This window comes from Arachis hypogaea, chromosome 12, assembly GCF_003086295.3.
Source record: "Arachis hypogaea cultivar Tifrunner chromosome 12, arahy.Tifrunner.gnm2.J5K5, whole genome shotgun sequence".
Classification (NCBI taxonomy): domain Eukaryota; kingdom Viridiplantae; phylum Streptophyta; class Magnoliopsida; order Fabales; family Fabaceae; genus Arachis; species Arachis hypogaea.
The window spans coordinates 95,053,155-95,071,130 of NC_092047.1; the positions used below are offsets into that span (position 1 = coordinate 95,053,155).

Genomic DNA, 17,976 nt, shown 5'->3' on the forward strand with positions numbered 1-17,976 from the left:
AAGCTCCTTATTGATCACTAGACGTCCCAGGAGGTCTTCCTCCTTGGGATTCACGTCCTCTCCTCTCCTCACAGGTTCGGCCATGGCGCTTATGTCAATGGCCTTGCACTCTCCTTTTGGATTCTCTTCTGTATTGCTTGGGAGAATACTAAGAGGGATTTCAGTGATCCTTTTACTCAGCTGGCCCACTTGTGCTTCCAGATTTCTAATGGAAGACCTTGTTTCATTCATGAAACTTACAGTGGCCTTAGATAGATCAGAGACTAGATTTGCTAAATTAGAAGCATTTTGTTCAGAGTTCTCTGTCTGTTGCTGAGTTGATGATGGAAAAGGCTTGCTATTGCTAAACCTGTTTCTTCCACCATTATTAAAGCCTTGTTGGGGCTTTTGATCCTTCCATGAGAAATTTGGATGATTTCTCCATGTTGAGTTATAGGTGTTTCCATAAGGTTCACCTAAGTAATTTACCTCTGCTATTGCAGGGTTCTCAGGATCATAGGCTTCTTCTTCAGAAGATGCCTCTTGAGTACTGTTGGATGCAGCTTGCATTCCATGCAGACTCTGAGAAATCATATTGACTTGCTGAGTCAATATTTTGTTCTGAGCCAATATGGCATTCAGAGTATCAACTTCAAGAACTCCCTTCTTCATAGGCGTCCCATTACTCACAGAATTCCTTTCAGAAGTGTACATGAACTAGTTATTAGCAACCATGTCAATGAGTTCTTGAGCTTCTGCAGGCGTTTTCTTTAGGTGAATGGATCCACCTGCAGAAGTGTCCAGTGACATTTTTGATAGCTCAGATAAACCATCATAGAATATATCCAGGATGGTCCATTCTGAAAGCATGTCAGAAGGACACTTTTTGGTCAACTGTTTGTATCTTTCCCAAGCTTCATAGAGGGATTCACCTTCTTTCTGTCTGAAGGTTTGAACATCAGCTCTAAGCTTGCTCAGCTTTTGAGGAGGAAAGTACTTGGCTAAGAAAGCCGTGACCAGCTTATCCCAAGAGTTCATGCTGTCTTTGGGTTGAGACTCCAACCATAATCTAGCTCTGTCTCTTACAGCAAAAGGGAAAAGCATGAGCCTGTAGACTTCAGGATCTACTCCATTAGTCTTAACAGTATCACATATCTACAAGAATTCAGTTAAGAACTGAAAAGGATCTTCAGATGGAAGTCCATGAAACTTGCAGTTCTGCTGCATCAGAGAAACTAATTGAGGTTTCAGCTCAAAGTTGTTTGCTCCAATGGCAGGAATGGAGATGCTTCTTCCATGTAAATTGGAATTAGGTGCAGTAAAGTCACCAAGCATCTTCCTTACATTATTATTATTTTCGGCTGCCATCTCCTCTGCCTGTTCAAAAATTTCTGAAAGGTTATCTCTGGATTGTTGTATTTTAGCTTCTCTTAATTTTCTCTTCAGAGTCCTTTCAGGTTCTGGATCTGCTTCCACAAGAATGTTCTTATCCTTGCTCCTGCTCATATGACAAAGAAGAAGGCACAGAAAAATAATAATAATAATAGAGATCCTTTATACCACAATATAGAGATCCCTGTGTGAGTAGAAGAAGAGAAGAAAAGAAAATCTGAACTCAGAGAGAGAGGGGGTTCGGATTTTTGGTGAGTTGAAGGAAAGATGTTAGTATATCAATAAACAAATAGAAGAAGATGAGAGGGGGAAGTGAATTTTCGAAAACAATTTTTGAAAATGAGTTAGTGATTTTCGAAAATAGTTTTTGAAAAAGGTTAGTATTTTTTTTCGAAATTTTTTTTTAAATCAAAAATAAAAATAATTAGTTAATAAAAAAGAAATTTTTGAAAAAGAGGGAAGATATTTTCGAAAATTGGAGAGAGAGAGTTAGTTAGGTAGTTTTGAAAAGGTTAAGAAACAAACAAAAAGTTAGTTAGTTAGTTGAAACAAATTTTGAAAAGATAAGAAGTTAGGAAGTTAGAAAAGATATTTTGAAATCAATTTTTTGAAAAAGATAAGATGAGAAGATATTTTTGAAAAGATATGATAGAAATTAGTTTTTGAAAAAGATTTGATTTTTAAAATCACAATTAATGACTTGATTCACAAGAAATCACAAGATATGATTCTAGAACTTAAAGTTTGAATCTTTCTTAACAAGCAAGTAACAAACTTCAAATTTTTGAATCAAAACATTAATTGATTAGTTATTTTCGAAAATTTTATATAAAAATAAGAAAAAGATTTTTGGAATTTTCGAAAATAACTAAGAAATTTGAAAAAGATTTGATTTTTGAAAAAGATTTTGAAAAAGATAAGATTTTCAAATTGAAAATTTGATTTGACTCATAAGAAACAACTTTGATTTTTAAAAATTTTTGAAAAAGTCAACTCAATTTTCGAATTTGATGAGAGAAAAAGGGAAAGATATTTTTTTGATTTTTTGAATTTTTATGAAAACATGAAAATTATGCAATGCATGAAATTTTTAGATCAAAACATGAATGTATGCAAGAATGCCATGAATGTCAAGATGAACACCAAGAACACTTTGAATGTCAAGATGAACATCATAGACACAATTTTGAAAAAATTTTTAATGCAAAGAAAACATGCAAGACACCAAACTTAGAATTCTTTAATGCTTACGCACTAAGAATTCAAGAATGCATATGATAAACATGAAAGGACACAAAACAAAAAATCATCAAGATCAAACAAGAAGACTTACCAAGAACAACTTGAAGATCATGAAGAACACCATGAATGCATGAAATTTTCGAAAAAATGCAAGATGCACATGCAATTGACACCAAACTTATAACATGACTCAAGACTCAAACAAGAACACAAAAAATATTTTTTTGATTTTTATGATTTTCTAATTTTTTTGGATTTTTTTGTATAATTTTTTTGAAAACATTTGGGAAAAAGGAAGTAATGAATTCATAGTCCTCAATCAAAATCCTGGGAATTAGACATGGCTTCATGGCCAGTCAAGCTCTAAAACATGTTATATGAAACACTAGAATTCATTCTTAAAATTTTTGAAGAAAAATATATTTTTGAAAACATTTTTTTTTTCGAAAACAGGTGAGAAGATTTTTGAAAGATTTTTGAAAAATTTTTGAAAATAAAACAAAAAGAAAATTACCTAATCTGAGCAACAAGATGAACCGTCAGTTGTCCAAACTCGAACAATCCCCGGCAACGGCGCCAAAAACTTGGTGCACGAAATTGTGATCTCCAGGCTCAAACAAATCCTGGTAATGGCTCCAAAGCTTGGTGCTCTGATCTTAATTCATAATTGTCACAACTTCGATACAACTAACCAGCAAGTGCACTGGGTCGTCCAAGTAATACCTTACGTGAGTAAGGGTCGAATCCCACAGAGATTGTTGGTATGAAGCAAGCTATGGTCACCTTGTAAATCTCAGTCAGGCGGATATAAAACAGTTATGTGGTTTTCGAATATTAATAATAAAATAGGGATAGAGGTACTTATGTAAATCGTTGGTAGGAATTTCAGATAAGCGAATGGAGATGCTTTTCGTTCCTCTGAACCTCTGCTTTCCTGCTATCTTCATCCAATCAGTCTTACTCCTTTCCATGGCTGGCTTTATGTGATACATCACCACTGTCAATGGCTACTTTTGGTCATCTCTCGGGAAAATGATCCAATGCCCTGTCACGGCACGGCTAATCGTCTGGAGGCATCACCCTTGTCAATGGCTTCATCTTATCCTCTCAGTGAATAATATGCTCACGCACCCTGTCACGGCACGGCTATTCATCTGTCGGTTCTCGATCATGCTGGAATAGGATTTACTATCCTTTTGCGTCTGTCACTAACGCCCTGCAATCGCGAGTTAGGAGCTCGTCACAGTCATTCAATCATTGAATCCTACTCGGAATACCACAGACAAGGTTTAGACTTTTCGGATTCTCTTGAATGCCGCCATCATTCTAGCTTACGCCACGAAGATTCTGATTAAGAGATCTAAGAGATATTCATTCTAGCTTAATTCATGTAGAACAGAAGTGTTTGTCAGACACGCGTTCATAAAGGAGAAGGATGATGAGCGTCACACATAATCATCACCTTCATCACGTTCTTGGGTGCGAATGGATATCTTAGAAGAGAAGTAAGAAGAGTTGAATAGAAAACAGTAGTACTTTGCATTAATCTTTGAGGAACAGCAGAGCTCCACACCTTAATCTATGGAGTGTAGAAACTCTACCGTATGAAAATACATAAGTGAAGGTCCAGGCATGGCCGTGTGGCCAGCCCCTATGGTCTAAGAACAATGCGTTCAAAGATGCCTAATACAATAGTAAGAGGTCCTATTTATAATAAACTAGCTACTAGGGTTTACATGAGTAAGTATTTGATGTATAAATCCACTTTCGGGGCCCACTTGGTGTGTGTTTGGGTTGAGCTTAAGTGTTGCACGTGCAGAGACCATTTGTGGAGTTGAACGCCAGTTTTTGTGCCAGTTTGGGCGTTCAACTCTGGTTTTGTATCCTTTTCTGGCGCTGGACGCCAGATTTGGGCAGAAGGCTGGCGTTGAACGCCAGTTTACGTCGTCAATTCTTGGCCAAAGTATGGACTATTATACATTTCTGGAAAGCCCTGGATGTCTACTTTCCAACGCAATTGGAAGCGCGCCATTTTGAGTTCTGTAGCTCCAGAAAATCCACTTTGAGTGCAGGGAGGTCAGAATCCAACAGCATCAGCAGTCCTTTTTCAACCTCTGAATCTGATTTTTGCTCAAGTCCCTCAATTTCAGCCAGAAAATACCTGAAATCACGGTAAAACACACAAACTCATAGTAAAGTCCAGAAATGTGAATTTAACATAAAAACTAATGAAAACATCCCTAAAAGTAGCTAGATCCTACTAAAAACATACTAAAAACAGTGTCAAAAAGCTTATAAATTATCCGCTCATCAGTGTGGCACGCCCTCATCATGGTATTACACACCAAGCTTTGTGTCTGCCAGGGAGTTGCATGCCCTCCATGGTGTAAGAACCGGAGTTTTCACATAACATCGCTTCAATAAAATAATAATTTAATTATCCCGAATAGGTTCGAAAATATAGAAATGTTTTTTTTTTAAATATAAAGATGAAATTTGATTTCAATGAATTTTTCTAAATTGGAAAATGTATCTTTTGCGGAAAATTTTTATAAAAATGCGTACCGGTGCTTAAGCAGGCAATACCGGCTATAGTCTGTCCGGTACTGCGTATTTTAAAAAATTGAATTTATTATTTTGAAAAGACGAAAATAATTTATAATCGAAAACCGGGCGCTAATCTTAAAAGTCATGGCCCAAAGTGGGCCAAACGGACCTAAAACGCTAACGGGTTAGACCGGACCCAAATCGGGTCCAAGGCCCAACATATATATGTATGTTTAATGACCTTTTAGCTCAATTTTGCCCTAAAACAAAGAAAGGGGCACTGATTGAGAAGAGAGGAGAGGTGAGGGTTTGGTCACTATTCACAACAACCTTCCGGTGACCATAACTTGAGCTCCGGTGCACCGATTGACAAGCCATTTGCGGCCACGCAAAACTCTTGTCGAGCTCTTTGTTTCTAGCTAAGCTTTGTTGGTAAGAAATTGAAACTCAAGCTCCAGTTTCCAGCCCTAATAATTCTGCATTTTTGGGTTTGATTTTTGAGTAAGTTTTGTGATTTTATTTGTTTAGGGGTGATCTAACATTGGAATATTGTTGAGTTTTGCCCCTAATCTCTTTGGGTAAGGTAATGTTTCGTTAAACCCTTGTGTTTAGTTATTTTTGTGAACCCTAGGTTTGATGTGATATGTTGTATGATGTTAGATTGAGTTTTGGAGTTTGTTGGAGTGACGCTTGGTGGTTTTGAGCTTGGTGTTTTGAGTTATGTGAGAAATGGCCAATGTATGGTTTCAGTTTCCTTTATGTAATATATAATATTTCTGGACAGTTAGGCTAGTAGACCTTAGGATAGGATTGAATTGATTGTTGAAATTGTGGATTGATGATGTATGATGATTTTGACGAATATGATGATTTTGATGATATTATGATGTTATTATTAATGAATGATGTTGAGGATTGATATTGGTGTTGAATTATGTAACTTATGAGCATTGTAGATGTCATAGGATGGATGAGGTTTATGAATGGTTAAATTGTGCAAATTGGTTAATATTGATATTTTGATTTGGAAGTTGGGAATTGTGTTGGAATTTTGGTGGGAAGAGTTGGAAGAGAATGAGTGTAATAGGTGTTGAAATTGATGGAAATGCTATGAAATGGTGAATTTATGTAGGAGGTAGTGTTTTATGATGTTTTTATATGTTTTGAGTTGTTTTGGTTTTGGAAAACTAGAGAATTGTCACTTTTGGTAAAAACCAGTTTTTGGTAAACTTTGACGGATCATATCTTGAGCCTCTGTTTTCGAAATTGATTGAAATTTATCTCCAACTAAAGTTCATTTAAAGATCTTTAAATTGGTATAAAGTTTGATGAAAATAGATTTTTGGAGAGAAAGTTATGAACGTTTGAAGTTTGGTGTTCAAAACTGATTTCTGCAACTTTATAGAATTTTGCAATTCTGAGAAGGTATGCGTATGCGAGCACCCTATACGCGAGCGTACCATTCTGTTTGGCACCTATGTGTACGCGAAATCTTGTATGCGTATGCGAGATGGGCAAAATTTTAAGTATGCGTATGCATACATTTGGCATGCGTACGCATACACCCTATTTTGCTGAAAAATGGTTTTTCTTCACTTTTCAAGGGTTTTCTAGCTTTCCAAACTTCATTATCTACTATTTAAGATTGCTAACTAGTAATGAGACATTAAGACTAATAGAGATAGGTTAGTGAGCTAAATTGGTAACTTTCTGTATGAGTTTAGAAGACGGCGACTTAGGTTTCTGAAGTTGTGGGTGAACTAGCGAAGTGTTTTATTGGCAATGGCTTGAGAACTTGTGAATGGATGGTAACTTGTGGAATTAAGAACTGATGATGGTTATGATGAGCTTGATGGATATTGAAGGAGAGTGTTCCAGACACTATATCCTTGGAATGTTGAGACTTGAGGATTGAAAGTGGATTGAGATGAGAAAATGGTGATGACTAATGATGATTTGAGGTTGATGGACTTGTTGGATGTTGAAAGTGTGCTAGGCACTATATCCCTGGAATGATTTATGATGAAACAGATGTTGTTGTTGTTGTTTTCCTTCTCCGCCGCAAGAGTGTGCCAGGCACTATATCCTCAGAACAATACAAAAGCGTGCCAAGTGCTATATCCTCAGATGTGGCAGAAAGGTGACATCCGAAAGGATGTGTTGGGTTGGTATTCATGAACCAACAAGTGATATCACGAGCCAATAGGACAGGCATTCATCATATGCATCTTCTACCTATTTAATTGCTTTGCTTAATTTCTGTTATGTCTAAATGAATTACATGTTTACTTGCTAATTGTTCTATTTGTTGTACATGTATCTTACTTGTACTTTACTTGTTTGCATTACTTGTGTTTTATGCTGGGATTGAGGGGCTCGGTAGGCGGTGGCGATGGGATCGCACGGAGGTTAGGTTGGCAAAGGCTGTGGGATACAACGGTGTGATTAGTATTAGTTAGAAATCCCCTAAGTTTAGATAACCCTGTTTACGGTTTATGGTTTAAGTTATTTATTTTTGTTAAGCTTGAATATCAATTTTCGATGTGAAGTTCAAGGATTGCCTTTGGCATCCCGGAACCTTACATCTTATATATGGCATTGTTACCATACTGAGAACCTCTAGTTCTCATACCATATATTGTTGTTGTTTTTCAGATGCAGGTCGCAACCCACCTCGGTGAGTTTGCGGATGGTGACAGAGCGGAGGATCTTTTGTTGTCTCTGTATTTTGATTATTTGTTGTAGTATTTTCTCTCACATTTTTATTTTAGACTTTATGGCCTTAGAGGCTTGAATTGAGAGATAAATTGTATAAGCTGTTTTAAATTTCCAAAACTCTTTTGTATTTCAGCTTGATTAGCCGGCCTAAATTATGCAGGCTGTGACTAGTCCTCTTTTTCGGTACACCTTACTTATACATATACATCTTTTTTAATTTAATTATTACCTTGTGTATCCTGGAGCTAGCTACAAGGTTCTATATATATATATATATGTCTTATTCTGTCCGTGCCTAAGCGTTTTAGTTTTTGTGTGTGAACGCTTCACGTATTGTAATTCCGCTTTATGCGACTTTGAGCTTTATTCTTTCATCGGGCTTCTAGTATTACTATTTCTTTCTATATATATTATCGTGACACATATATTACTATATGAGCCTTAAAATTATCGTGACACCTTGTTATCCTTCGCTTTACGGGGTGACGTAAGGCTTAGGCTAACGGGGTATTACACTTGGCATGGCACGCTAGCTTTGCTTCCCTCCAAGGGTGTTGCACGCCCCTCTTATGGTGTTGCATGCCACTCTAGCTTCAATGCAAGGCATTGCACGTCTTATGTATGGCGTTGCATGCCCCTGCTTCTTGCTATAGGGCATTAAACACCCTACCCCTGGTGTTAAATGCCTAGCTTGCTACATGGTTTGCATGATTCCGAATGATACATACTTGTCTTGCATGCTTTTCCCCATGGCCTTGCCCTTTGATTATGCTTCACTTGCTACTTGATTTTCCTTTCTTAATCCTGTATTATCTTGAAAAACACTTAGAGAACACCTTAGTAGCAAATGATACTTAAAAGTGATTAAATTAGAAGAAGAAACTGTGATTAAACTTACGAAAATAAGATAATAATGCAAGAAAAACTACTAAAGATGCGAATGCATCATGTTTCTGAATGTGCTAGAATTTAGCTTCTTTTTCGAATTTGGACAATGTAAGTTAACTTTAAAATTGGAGATGGCACTTTTTCATTGTATAAACTTGCTTTCTATTATGGTTCTGGTACTTTATTAGATGGTTTATATCGTTTCAATCTTGATGTTAGTTTTATTGAATTCCTATTTAATCTTGAGAACAATACCAGTAGTTAATGTGATGCACTTATTAAAAATTCTTCTTTCTTATAGCATAAAAGATTTGGTCATATATCCAAAGAAAGGATGTTAAGGTTAATGAAAAATAAGATTTTACCTAAATTAAATTTTTCTAATTGGAATGTATGTGTAGATTGCATTAAAAGAAAGCAAACCAAAATCATGCCACAAGAAGCAGCCAACTGCTTTAGTTGATACACACTACTCTTTATGGTCTATTTGATCTTCCTTCTTGGGATGGTGAAAAGTATTTTATCACTTTATTGATGACTTCTCTTGGTATTATTATTATTATTTATATCTTTTGCATGAAAAGTTTCAATATGTGAATGTTCTTGAAATATTCATGAATGAGGTAGACATGAAATTAGATAGAAAAATAAAGGTTGTGAGGTCCGATAGAGGTGGAGAATATTATGAAAAATTTACTGAAAATGGACAATGTCAAGGTCCATTTGCAAAGCTTCTTGAAAGTCGACGCATATGTGCACAGTATACAATGTCTGGTACACCAAAGCAAAATGGTGTAGCTAAAATGCGAAATTGTACTCTTATGAAAATGGTTAAGAGCATAATAAATTATAGCAATTTATCTTTATCCTTATGGATGTATGCATTAAAATTTGCCGTGTATCTACTGAATAGGGTTCCTGGTAAAGCAGTTCTTAAGACACATATGAACTATGGACAGGAAAGAAACCCAGCTTAAGGCATCTTTATGTTTGGGGCTGTCCAACATAAGTAAGAGCATATAATCCATATGAAAAAAGCCTGATGCAAGAACTATTAGTGGTTACCTTCATCGGCTATCCGGATAAATCAAAAGGGTACATATTTTATTGTCCTAATCACAGTATGAGAATAATTAAATCTGAAAATGCTAGGTTTCTTGAAAATGGTAATTTAGTGGGAGTGAGAAATCACGAAAGGTGGATATTCGAGTGAACCATATAATAACTCCTACACATAATAGTTCTTCTCAAGTTGTTGTTCATATTGTTGTGTCACAACCACATAACATGCCAAGACAATAATATAATATTCGAAACCCCACTAGATGAACATATAAATGTTAAGCCTAATAATGATGTACAAGTCCAAAATAAATAAGTGATAGATAAACCACAAGAAATATTAAGAATGTCAGTAAGGCAAAAAAGACTAACAATTTTAGATGATTTTATGGTTTATTCACTTGAGAAAGAGTGTGACTTAAGCATTGATAAGGATCCATTATCTTTTAAGCAAGCCATAAAATCTCACAATCCTGAAAAATAGTTTAATGCTATGAAAGAAGAGTTGAAATCAATGGATGACAATAAAGTTTGAGATCTAGTCAAGTTCTCTAAAGGTTTAAAATGAATTGGTTGTAAATAGGTATTTAAGGTCAAACATGACTCACAAGGCAATACTAAAAGGTATAAGGCTAGACTTGTTACCAAATGTTACACTCAAAAGAATGGCATTGACTACAAAGAAACCTTTTCACCAGTTTCAAAGAATAATTTTTTTAGAATGGTTATGGCTTTGGTAGCTCATTATGATTTAGAGCTTTATCAAATGGATGTAAAGACCGCCTTTCTCAATGGTGACTTAGAAGAAGTGGTTTATATGGACCAACCTCAAAGATTCCTAACCACATGAAAAGAAAATTTGGTGTGTAAATTGAACAGGTCAAGATATGAACTGAAATAAGCTTTTAGATAGTGGTTTATCAAATTTAATAATACCATTTTGTCATATGATTTTGTCGAGAACACTATTGATAGGTGTATCTACATGAAAATCAGTAGGAGCAAGTTTATTATATTGGTCATATATGTTAATGGTATACTTCTTGCTGCTAATGATGTTAGTTTGTTATATGATGTAAAGACTTTCTCTCTAATAAGTTTGAAATAAAAGATATGGGTGGTGCGTCCTATGTAATAGGAATAGAAATATTCCATGATAGATCACAAGGTACAATAGGATTGTCACAGAAAGGTTATATAAAAAAGGTATTAAATAGGTTTAAAATGAAAAGTTGTTCTGCATGAATAGTTCCAATTTAGAAAGGAGATAAGTTTAGTTAAATGCAATGTCCCAAGAATGAATTGGAACGAAAAACAATGGAGTCTATTTCTTATACTTCAGTGGTTGGAAGTTTGATGTATATTTAGACATGCACTAAACAAGTATCAGTTTTCTGTTAGGATATTGAGTCGATATCAAAGTAATCCTAGAATACACCACTGGAAAGTTGCAAAGAAAGTCGTTAGGTATTTACAAGCCACCAACGAACACATGCTCACTTATAGAAAATCAGATGGCCTTGAAGTAGTTGGCTACTAAGATTCAGATTATGCTGAATGCATAGACTCGAGAAAATCAACTTTCAGTTGTTTTTATATTGGATGGAGGAGCTATTTCATGGAAAAGAGTCTATCATTGCTACTTCCACTGTGGAGTAAGAATTTGTGGCATGCTTTGAAGCCATAGTTCAAGCATTGTGGTTGTGGAATTTTATATCAAGGCTTAGTATCATTAAAAGTATAGCTAAGCCACTAAAACTTTATTGCGATAATTGTGCAACTATTTTTTATTCTAAGAATGACAAGTACTCTAAAAGTGCAAAACACATGGATTTAAAGTACTTGACAGTTAAGAAGAAGTGCACAAACAAAAGTATCTATTGATCATATTGGTACTAATATGATGATAGCGAATCCATTAACTAAGGGATTGTCACCCAAAATTTTTTTTGGTCATGTAATACAAATGGGCATAATTGATAAGTCATTGTTATCATAAAAGTATAATATGTATGCATATATGTTTTACTTATTTTGTTATGACATTTGTGAATTCAATTAAAGTTATATTTCTACTTACTTACTGGTTATCATGTTATAGTAATTACATATAATGTTTAGAATGATAGTATATTACTATATATCTCCTTGTATAAAATTTGAGTTGAGTTGATCTTCTGATACATGAAAAGAACCATGTAACTGATAGACAGCTACCGCTATGATCCAATTAATTCAATTCAAGTAAGGGTGACGATTTGATTATTTCAACATAAATGTCTCTGTTCAACAACAATAAATTTTCTCTGTGCCATCCATGAGGAAGTGAAAAGATAGAAGGACAATAGGGAAAAAGCACCCAAGAATAGGAACTTATTGGGAGATTACAAAATAGCTCAATTAGTTATTAAAGCATGGTGTGCCCATAATACAAAGGTCAACAGTGGAAGCGTGGTGTGCCCATAACCCACAGATCCCTGAATTAGAACTAGGTTCTGACATCAAAAAACAACCATAAGCCAAGAACAACATCTGAAAACTTTGACATGGATCTGGGTATATTTTGAGTTATGTTCTTATGATGTGATAATCATAAATTTCAAGATTTTCTATACTATTAGAAATAGTTTCTGAACTGATTGTAAAACAAAAAACTAACATAAGGTGGAAATAGGTCAACTACCTATGAGAGATTTATACTTTGTTCTAAATTCATTTTAGTTTAATTTGCTTTAAAAAAAAGATAACAAAAGTATAGGTAACTAAAGGTGCAGCCAACTGCAGCTTTCTTCAGTCAACAAGTCATAAACCTAAAAAAAAACTACTTTTGCGCTCAAAAGAAAAAAAACATCCGCCTAAACACTCCAACCCATAATGCTCTGGGATTGTGATCTCCCTTTCTACCGCTGCCGACTCTCTGCACAGCCGACTCCTCTTGGTCCTTTGCCAGTCGTCGTGCTGCTGTACACCCATGCCTCCTCTTCTAAACGCTTCTTACCGCTACATCGCCTCCCCTTTCGTACTGTCGACCTCTCCGTGTCTGTCACCGGTTGTCGTGCAGCTGCACACCCGCACCTCCTTCCAAACGCTTTTCACCATGACGCCCATCTCCTCATGCAAGAATGCCGCAACCACCCCCTCCAACTCCTCGCAAGATCTTCTTCTTCTTCTTCTTCTTCTTCTTCTTATTCTACTACTACTAGTTTCGGATGATTTTTTTACTAGTTTTGGATTTTTTTTCTCCTAAGTTTCAGATGTTTCTTTTTCTTATATTTTGGATGTTTCTCATTTTTGGGTTTTGAATTACTTTTTTAATAGTTTTAGATTTTTTCTTAATCTTCAGATGTTCTTTTTCTAATAATTTTGGATGTCTCGTTTTCTTAGCTTTTGAATTTTTTTAAATGATTTTGGATATTTTATTTTTCTTAGGTTTTGGATGTTTATTTTTGTTACATTTCAGATGTTTCTTTTTAGATTTTGGATATTCTTTTTATAACGGTGTTCTTTTTCTTGTAGGTTTTGGATGTTTTTTTTACTTGTTTTGGATGTTTCTTTTTTCCAAGTTTTGGATGTGTCTTTTTGATATGTTTTAGATATTTTTATATATGTCTTCTTTTTAGGTTTTGGATAAATTTTTAAATATTTTTAGATGTTTTTTTCTTAGTTTTTGAATGTTCTTTTTTCAATATTTTTTATGTCTCATTTTGTTAGGTTTTGAATTTTTTTAAATGATTTTGGATATCTCTTTTCTATTAAGTTTTAGATTTTTTTGTTACATTTCATATTTTCTTTACAATGATTTTGGATGTTTCTTTTTATTTGATTTTGGATGTTTCTCAATTCTCATGATAATTGAATTCATGTTCCCTTCAAAGAGAAAATTCAAAAAAAAAAAGTTGCTAGTTATCTGTAGTTGGCTGTATCCATTGTTGGTTACCTAGCAGAGTAGACAAAGATAAGTCAAAGTTTGAATGATTTTTCTTACAATTCTTCTAGGTAAACAATTAAGGGTATAACCAACTACAGCCAACTAGTGGGAAAAATGCCCAATACGAAAAAAATAGCACCCAAAGAGTCAATTTAATTTCACTCTCATGCCATTCATGGTAAACAGTAAGAAAAACAACCACACAAATTCTTATCCCTCTCTCTCACTAGCTGTATGTCGTGTCGTCCAGCCGTCTAGTGTATCCACATCTGCGCCACTACCGATTCTGCTCACCAACACCGGACAACCTCATTCTACCACTGGCCACTGCAACACCTCCATCGCGAATGCCACACACGTTTGGACGTAGGAAGACCGTTGATCACACCTCTGCGATGCGCAAGTGAGGCTGACACTCAAATCGCCACCAACCACGTCGTGCTCTGCGCCCATGAACGACGAAAGACGCCGTGCCCCGCCACATCCAAATGCACCAAGGTCGTTGTTTTTCCCTTTTCTTTTTCTTTCCTAAAATTTTGTGTTTGTAGGGAAAGGGATATCTTTGATCTTGTTATCATGAATTTTGGGTGATAATTTGGAGTGCATTTTTTATGCTTCATTATGTGTAAATGCATTATCCTTGCAATAGATTTGGATATTTTTTTGTAACAAAATTTGATGTTCATCTGAGTCATTTTGGATGTGTCTTTCGTAGAAATTAGATATTTATTTCAATAAGGATTGAGAGTTTTTTTTTTTCGTATAGGTAATTGTTATTTGAATTAAACTTTTTTTGGTTAAAAATTAGATGTTCATGTCAGGGATTATAGGGATGTTTGTTATGAAGTATTAAGATGTTTCCTTCTTTCCGAATTCGCTTTATTTCTTGATATGCAAAATTGCACGTTCAACTCAAGTGGGTTCTGGATGGTTCTTTTGTAGTAATTGGATTTTTCTTTTTGCGATGATTAACAATTTTTTCGTGTTTTTGATGTGCAAATTAACCTAATTTTTTTTAGATTGGAGGTGTTTCTCAGGGAATTATGGATGTTTCTTTTTTATAATATTTCAGTGGTATTTTATTTAACATTCTTGATTCGCTAATTAAACTATTTTAGTTAAAAGTTGGATCCATTTCAAGGGTAATATTTTTCTTTTATAGTCATTCATTATTTTTTTAAATACTACTTAGCATGTATATTTTTTAATATTTTTTTATATATATTTGATCTTGTTGACAAGAGTTTAGTTATTTTAAAAAAAAAATTGGACTTTTCCATGAGGGAGTACATAGATGTTTGTTTTGAAGTATTAGACTTTGCTCATGTTTTTAGCGTTCTTGATTTGGGAGACTAAACTTTTAAATGTTAAAAGTTAAATATTTATCTCAAGTAATTTTTTTTCGTGTTTGTGATAGTAAATTAAAAATTTTCTTGTTATAGACTTAACGTGCAACTCAGGAGATTATGGATGTTTCTTTTGTGTTTCTAACTTTAGTAACAAACTCTACTCTCTTGGTATAATTTGCATAAAATTCTTCTGTTCACTACAATGAATAAAAAAATATTCCTACGGTTGAAAATTTCTCATCATGAATAGCATTGTGGTCAGGCATCTGTAACACAATTCAAAGACAAAATTGAGTACTACCGAGACTTTACACCATTTTCAAGTGATTTTTCGTGTAAAGACAACAATAAATTAAAATACAAACTTTATCAGCCTCTCTTGTATCATTGTTGCCCGACTTAATAATGTTTATAACTTCCACCACGGGCATCATAATCAATTCATGATAAATAACCAATATTTTGAAAAAGAAACATTGAATATGTAATACAAAAAACATACACAAAATCTAATAGTCCATGAACATCTAAACTCATACTAAAAATATCCACCATAAAACAAAATGAAATAAATTAGCCTACTCAAAGAAAGAAAAAAGAACATCTAAACCATTTAAAAAAAACCATCCTGTGTGACATAAGAGACAAATCCGCATTCTAACACCCAATACATATCCTATTTCCGTCTATAAAAACAAATGCCTGCAACGTAAAACCTGAAAAAAATTATAGCCATAACTAACAAAAGCACACATCCATAAAAAATAACCCAAAAATGACCAACATCTTTTCACAATCCATTCGAAAAAAGTTTACAAAACATCCAATATACATAGAGAAAAAACATCCAAAATACAACGATAATAACATCCAAAAAATAATGGAATAAAATACATCCAACATGATTGCTACATTAAAACAGGATCAAAGTTATGCCTTTACCTCCAAACAAAAAATTTAAAAAAAAAATAAAAGGAAAAAACGCCGACCTTGGTGCGTTTGGATGTGGTGGGCACGACGTCCTTCTTCGTCGTCCACCGGCGCGAAGCATGGCGTGGTTGATGGCGGTCTCATTTGCTAGTTAGCGGCAAAGCACGGAGTGGTTGGTCAGCATTCCTTTGTGTCCAAATGCATGTAGTAGAGGAGGATGAAAGGGAAGGTTTGCGATGGTGGCGTTACAGCGGCCACTAGCAGAAGGAAGTTGTGTGGCGTTGGTCAACAGCACTAGCAGCGGCGTGGCTATGGCAACACTCAACGACTGAACGGTGCTGCGTGTGGCTATGCAGAGAGGAATAACAGTTGGTGTGGTTATTTTTCTCACTGTGTACTATGAATAGGGATGAAAGTGAAATTAGATTGACTCTTTGGGTGTTGTTTTTATTTTTTTTTTCTTTGTTGCACATTTTTTTCCTAGTTGATTGCAATTGGCTGCATGACTAGTTGGCTATATATACTTTTTCTTTTTTAAGGTGACGTCTCTATTGACTACATTGCTAAGCTACTAACAAATTGTTATACTTTAGGGGCTAATTTAGTATGATTTCATCGGGTCTAGGGTCGAGTAAGAGTCTCAAAAATAGACCCGGTCATTATTTCGGGTCGGGTCCAGGCCATAGCTCGGGTCACCCGAACTCGGCCCGGTGGCCCGGTCATCATACACAATTAATATTTTGTGTTATTAGTGATGGATGATGGCTATTCTTATGTGGAATTTAAATATTGTAAACCTTAATATTTTGTGTTATTAGTCATTATAAAATTATAAGTTAATGTTTTATGTTTAAAGTGCATAAGACTTTAGACTAATGCATAAGATTGTGTTATTTGTATTGATTTAAATATTTGGTGTTATTAGACAATATTAGTATTGATTATGGTTTATCAATAAACATTAGCATGTCCTCATGCTAAGCTCAAGGAGACAAAAGGAATGAATGGGGAAAAGTAAAACGCATGAGATGCAACCTATGTAAGTGAATGCAACTATATGCTAAGATGTTTCTATCTACTTGGTTAAAAGTAAACAAGTTCTCCAAGACAAACATAAATCAGATTCCACTAATTCAAATCACACAATAAAAGACAAGTAAACTTGTAAGAAGATAGCTCATGAAAGCAGGGAACATAGAATCAAGCATTGAACCCTCACTGGGAGTGTATATGCACTCTAATCGCTCAAGTGTCTAGGGTTAATCCACTCTTCTCTTCTCTAGTCATGCTTTCTAAAACTTTGTTCTCCATCTAACCAATCAACAATTATTTAGTGTACAAATGCAAACATCATGAGGTCTTTTCAAGGTTGTAATGGGGCTAAGGTAAGGGTGAGGATATATGTATGGCCAAGTGAGCTGTAATATGAATCTTTGACTAACCTAAGTTCTCACCTAACATACTCACGCTCTATATATATGAAATTATTTCTGGATACCCATAATCTCACTTTTGTATGTTTCACATACTCATGTATCAAATTTTCTTTAGTTTCACCACATATGTATTGATCTTTTATTAAACTTAACATTGGGGTAATTTTGTCCTCTATTTATTATTTATTTAAAATTTTGATTTTTTTTATGAACATAAAAGCAAACATAACATGTCAATGTATATGATTTTTCTAGTTCCACATGCATATGCACCCAAATTCTCAATATTTTTGTTAATAAAACACAACATATTCTCATGAACCCAAGTTCTCACATTCCCCCACACTTAGTTGACACACAATCTCTATCTTAAGCTAACCAAAGATTCAAATAGGATAGTTAATTATTTTTCCGCTTAAGGTTAGTGATGTGGTAATATAAAGAACAAATGGGGATTAAAAGGCTCAACATGGCAAACAAGGGTAATTGAAATGGTAGGCTATTT

At 34.7% G+C, this 17,976-nt stretch overlaps 1 non-coding gene across 1 annotated transcript; it reads left to right on the forward strand.

The window, feature by feature from the left end:
• Positions 1-843: 843 nt before the first annotated feature.
• LOC112730995 (small nucleolar RNA R71) lies at positions 844-951 on the forward strand. Its single transcript, XR_003166792.1, has one exon. It is a non-coding gene; the product is annotated as a small nucleolar RNA R71 (small nucleolar RNA).
• The last annotated feature ends 17,025 nt before the right edge of the window (positions 952-17,976 follow it).